At 47.1% G+C, this 6,000-nt stretch overlaps 1 protein-coding gene across 2 annotated transcripts in view; it reads left to right on the top strand.

Moving 5' to 3' along the window:
• The first annotated feature begins 541 nt into the window (after positions 1-541).
• The window catches only part of SGO1 (shugoshin 1), an 82,447-nt gene continuing 76,988 nt past the window's right edge, over positions 542-6,000 (top strand). For both annotated transcript variants that reach the window (XM_073630226.1, XM_073630225.1), the window contains exon 1: positions 542-686. The gene's annotated coding sequence lies outside the window, so the exon portion shown is untranslated. The remainder of the gene's footprint in view (positions 687-6,000) is intronic.

The following is a 6,000-nucleotide window of genomic DNA, read 5'->3' as shown; positions in this document are numbered from 1 at the left end:
TGTCCCTCATTTTGGCCTGATCTATATAGTTGTATATAAAATGCACTATTTATCTATCAAAAAGTGTTTCCCAGGGCTAAACATTTCATCCAATTTCTAAATTGCTGCACTTGTAAACTTCAAAAGCCAGTATAAATGAATAGTAGTGGTAAAAAAAGCATTTTTTGTATAATTCTCCTTCTAGGGGGCGTGACAGGAGGTGTGTATTTTGCTTACATACTTTTGCTAATAGGTGTCCATCGTTCCCCTCTCAAAATGTTGGGAGGTATGATATAGGTTTAATCAACAATTGTGTATACAGTGTGCAACCTAAACAATTACAACTACCATCTGTTCTCAAAAATATAATATTGAAGATTTAAGTAACCTTAAAGAGAAAACAAATGCCCATTTTTGTGAAAGCTGCAATAATCGGTCCAGCGCCGAAAAGGTTAAAAAGGCAACCCTAAACATATATTCTTCCGCCCTCACCATTCCCAAAACAAACATGTCCGCTTCATCTCCCCCCCCCCATCCTCACAATAACATCCGCCTCAATATATTCGGAAATTCCGGTCACATGGTACAGCTCATCTAGCCAATCGCGGCGTACGGCGCCACACGTTCAAACTTACGCTCATTTGTACTGGTTGCGGTGTTGTCTGTGTGAGGTATTCGGGATTGCGGTGTTACGAGGAGCGGGGGAGGTAAGTGGAGCCGTGCTGTGTACACCGGGGTCATGTTGTAGGAGAGGGCGGAGGCTTGCACTGCGCACAGGCCCGATACTGCTAGGGACGTGTATACAGCAACACTCCGGCTGTAATGTGCACCTAGAATGCCCAAGAATGACTTCACACCGGGCTTCTGCTTTCAGCACAGCTCCGGACGCTGATTTCTACACCCTGGGACAGTTCGGGGGGGTTGACTTTGTCAGTCGGGGTTCATGTATTACAGGGGGATAAAGTATGATGGCTGACGGCCATCCAGATCCCATGGATCAGGCTTGTCACCACTTGTCTCAGCATCCTGGGACTTGTAGTTCTACAGATGGGTGAAGCTGAATTGGGAAATTGGAGCTCACTTATTAACTAGTTCTAGTCCGGGCCAATTCTGACATTTCTCACGCATGTAGAACTTTGAATTTTTTTTTTTTAAATTTTTGGCTAGAAAATTGGACCCCCAAACGTGTGTGTGTGTGTGTGTGTGTGTGTGTGTGTCACTAACTCTCGGTGGAGCTGCTGGTTAAAGGGGCTTGTTACCTTCACTCTTGACACCCCTGTTTCACCGGCACCAGGTCTAGGGTTCCGTTGAGTTTACCACTGGATGATTTAGGCACCAACAACCAAGTAACGAAGGAAGTAGCAGGAAAGAGACAGGAGGGAAGCTGCAGGGAAGCTTGAATACCTTTCTTTAGGATTCTTGAGAACGTCCTTTAAAGTTGAATATTGTAATCGGAAGCAATCCCCTTGTGGGACACAATCTTTGCTTGCCTGGATAGGCCTCTCTCACTAGCAGCCAGTACGTAGCACAAACAAGTCTCTGCCACAGACTTACTTGAAATAAACCCATACGATCCTCGGCCACAGGATGTATTAATTTTTGCAGTGAATGTCAGACACAGTACTTGGACCTCTAAGCCAACCCGGCAGTACTGTGCTGTAGAACTACTTTTAGGATACGTCCTCCAACCGAATCACCAGGCCCCTTTCCAGACCAGCACTCTGCATGATCCTTCCATGGCGGGTCCTCTCCTGGGATCTCCTCGGTTGTCCAGCTTCTTCGCTCTGGATAGACAGCTCAGGACCATTCCTCGACTGCTGTGGTAGACCCCAGACCTGCTTCTGGGCCCACCCACGTGCCGCAGCGACGTGGGCCTCCGGAACGGAGGACCACGAGGTAGCACTCCAACGCATACCTGTCGGCCAGGAGGGCCAGCAGGTGGCTGTAAAACGAACCTCAAAACATTGCGTCTGTCCCATAAATACCCTCGCCCAGAATGCAACCCGGAGGGCCACCTCCACCGAGTTGTCTCCGGGACAGAGGAGCATCCATACGCTTCAACACGTTGCCCTTCCAACACCAGCCAATGGTAACAGCGACACCCACCAGCTCAGTGTGGAACCACACGCAACGTCAGCCAGATATATACATACACACACTCTGGGTGGCAGGCTGAATTGCAGTGGTTCCCGAATCGTCACAGGATGCGCTTGCTTTCCTGTTACTTTCACCCCAATCGAGATGCGATTTTTGCCGCCTGAAAAATCGCCGGGTGCCTGTTGTCCAAAAGAAGTTCCGAAACTTCTGTTGAGTGACAGGGGTCCTGTGATTTTTTTTTTTTTTTTTTTTCAGCGGTTTGTTCGGTGACATTTGCAGCAAAATCGCGCCGTGATTGGAGTGCCATTAATAGTAACGGGATCGCAAGTGTGTTTTGCAGCAATTTGGCCCGTGATCCGGAACACCTGGGTGTGAACTGAGTCTTAGTGAGCACAATATAATACCCAATTGTTTGGTAAAAGATAGCGTTACACCAAGTAAATGTCATGCTTTAAAATTGCACAAACCTGTTGTACTGCACCAAACTGCGGTACCTAAAAAGATCTCCATGGATGACACTTTAAAAGCCTTTACAGGTTACCAGTTTAGAGTTACACATGAGTCTGGTGCTAGAATTATTGCTCTCGCTCTGACATTTGTTGCGATACTTCACATGTGGTGATAGCAGAGAAAAGGAGGACGTTTGGGACTTTGAGGCAGAGACCTGATGGTGTCTCCAGCCTCCATCCCGGTTTAGTTAGTAAAAAAGAACAGGGTGGGACTTTAAATGAAACATGCAGTCACCAGTAGGGGGTCAAAACAGCATATTTTAATGTAAATCATAAAAAAATTCATACAGCAATATACATAATTAACCACCTCAATACAGGGCACTTACACCCCCTTCCTGCCCAAGCCATTTTTCAGTTTTCAGCGCTGTCGCACTTTGAATGACAATTGCGCGGTCATGTTACACTGCACCCTAATTACCGTATTTATCGGCGTATAACACGCACTTTTTTCCCCTTAAAATCAGGGGAAAGTCGCAGGTGCGTGTTATACGCCGATCCCCTGCGATCCCGAGCTGTCAAAATATCAAAATCGCCGACCGCGATTTGAAAATGGCACCGCCGGCGCCGAAATACACAGAGCCGGTCCTCGGCTCTTTCCGGCGGCTCTCGTTTACTTTCGGTTTCACTCGTAGCCCCGAGCGGAGCTATCCGAGTAGGTTCGGATAGCTCCGCTCGGGGCTACGAGTGAAACCGAAAGTAAACGAGAGCCGCCGGAAAGAGCCGAGGACCGGCTCTGTGTATTTCGGCGCCGGCGGCGCCATTTTTAAATCGCGGTCGGCGATTTTGAAGCCCAGCAAGCAGGGAAAGGGGATCGAAGGCTGCACTGGGGCAAGGCTGCACTGGGGCGGCTGCAATGATGGGCATTTAAATGTAAGTTTTTTTCCCTTCAACTTCCCTCCTAAAAGTTTTTTTTTCCTTAAAATTCCCTCCTAAATTGGGGTGCGTGTTATACGCCGGTGCGTGTTATACGCCGATAAATACGGTAAATTTTTATCATTTTTTCCCCACAAATAGAGCTTTCTTTTGGTGGTATTTGATCACCTCTGCGGTTTTTATTTATTGCGCTATAAACAAAAGAAGAGGGACAATTTTGAAAAAACACAATATTTTTTACTTTTTGCTATAATAAATATCCAATTTTTTTTTTTTTTAACAAATTTTTTCTTCAGTTTAGGCCGATATGTATTCTTCTACATATTTTTGGTAAAAAAAAATTGCGATAAGCGACTAGTAAATTTTTTTACTAGTAATGGCGGCGATCTGCAATTTTTATTGTGACTGCGATATTGCGGCGGACACATCGGACACTTTTGACACATTTTTGGGACCATTCACATTTATACAGCGATCAATGCTATAAAATTGCATTGATTACTGTGTAAATGTAACTGGCAGGGAAGGGGTTAACACTAGGGGGCGCTCGAGGGGTTAATGTATGACCTAAGGAGGTGATTCTAACTGTGGGGGGAGGGGACTGACTGGGGGAGGTGACCGATCGCTGTCCCTATGTACAAGGGACACGCCATCAGTCTCCTCTCCTCTGACAGGACGTGGATCTGTGTTTACATGCACAGATCCACGCTCCTGCTCTGTTACCCGGCAATTGCGGGTGCCCGGCGGACATCGCGGCCGCCGGGCACGCGCACCGTGTCCCGAGCGACGCAGCAGGCACGCGCGCGTCCCCTAGTGGCTCGGGAGGGCGAGGACGTCATAATGACGTCCTCCCAGAACAACAGAAGCCTCGTCCCGCCGTCATATGACGGTGGGCGGTGGCTTAGTGGTTAAACAGTAAAACTTATCTATACACGTATAGGAACATGAATTGCATGACAGTGTGTAGAGGCATAGACTACATCAACTGAGAAACTTCCTATTTACTTGAAATCACTGATGGCATTACAAATATCCATACTACTGGTGACTGCATGTTTCATTTAAAGTCCCACCCTGTTCTCTTTTCTTCACGTGTGGTGAGATCACCGCTTGCATATGTGGGTGGACCTAAGTGGGGCTGAGGGCGCTTTAAAGCGGAGCTCCACCCACTTTTACAACTTTATCTTAAAGGAAGAACCACCACTAGTTTTTGGATAATGTGTGTTTTTTTTTTTGTTTTTTGTTTTTCGTTCTTGATTTTATGAAGTACTGAGTGTACTACCGTCCTATCTCACTGTGGCCCAAGGCATTGTTCCCTCCTGTTCCCCCACTGCCTTCTGGGACATGTGTGTCCCAGAAGACAGGTCAGAAAGCGCTGTGAAACTCGCGCATGCGCAGTAGGAAACCAGCGGTGAAGCCTGAAGGCTCCACTGCCGGTTTCCCCCTAAGTTAGAATGGCGGCGCCTGCACACGATTTGATGGATCGTTCTCAGGGGGCCGACATTATGGGCTCTCTGGATAGGTAAGTGTCTTTATTAACAGTCGGCAACTACGGTGTTTGTAGCTGCTGACTTTTAAAAAAAATATATATTTTTGCGACTGGAACACCGCTTTTAAACATGGTTTTTTAAAAACATTTTTATTTTATTGTAAATCTTTTTTTCTCCTTCTCTCTCTCTTTTTTTTTTTTTTTATCAACTTTATTGCTCTCACAACATCCCTTGTGATAGCATGGCAGGTCATCTTTATGGAGAGATCTGAGGTATGAGACCCCATACCTCTCCTCTAGCCTCCGAAGCATCTGATCCAACCAAGTTGGTTGGATCAGATGCTTTCACAAGCCGGTAATAGCTTATTTACATCAGACATGTATGTATTAGACAGGTATCTGCACCTACTTCCGTGAATAGACTCACGCGGGATTCACGCCCCCCTCCCGCACTCCCCCCGCTGTCTCCTGGGAAAGACACAGGTCCCAGGAGATAGCGTGGACCATTGAGAACGCACAGCGCGACTCGTGCATGCGCAGTAGGGAACCGGAAGTGAAGCTGCAACGCTTCACTTCCTGATTCCCTCACTGAGAATGGCGGCAGCAGCACCCGAGGGACGGTTTGGTCTCGGGTGCAGACATCGCTGGACCCCGGGACAGGTGAGTGTCCTTATTTTAAAAGCCAGCAGCTGCAGTATTTGCAGCTGCTGACATCTAAAAAAAAATTTTCGCTGGACTCCCGCTTTAACTTCTTCAGATCCCTGCTATAGCTATGCTATAGAATGACAGCTACAGCGAGTATCTACTTTGCTGGGAGGCCGTCAATAGACGTCCTCCCCTTTGCACGCTCCTGCAGGGGGCGCGCGCTGTGATCACCATGCCAATGAGACTCGGGTGATCTGAGTAAGGAACTGATTCCGACCCCTTACCACGTGATCAGCTGTCAGCCAATGACAGATGATCATGTGATGTAAACAGAAGATCGGTAATCTTCCTTTTTTTTTTTTTTTTTTTTTTTTACAGCGTGAGGAAAAAAAAGCCAATCACCAG

This window comes from Aquarana catesbeiana, linkage group LG05 (assembly GCF_042186555.1).
Source record: "Aquarana catesbeiana isolate 2022-GZ linkage group LG05, ASM4218655v1, whole genome shotgun sequence".
NCBI classification, from domain to species: domain Eukaryota; kingdom Metazoa; phylum Chordata; class Amphibia; order Anura; family Ranidae; genus Aquarana; species Aquarana catesbeiana.
Note: the sequence above shows the minus strand (reverse complement) of the source record. Positions and strands in the feature narration are given on the sequence as shown.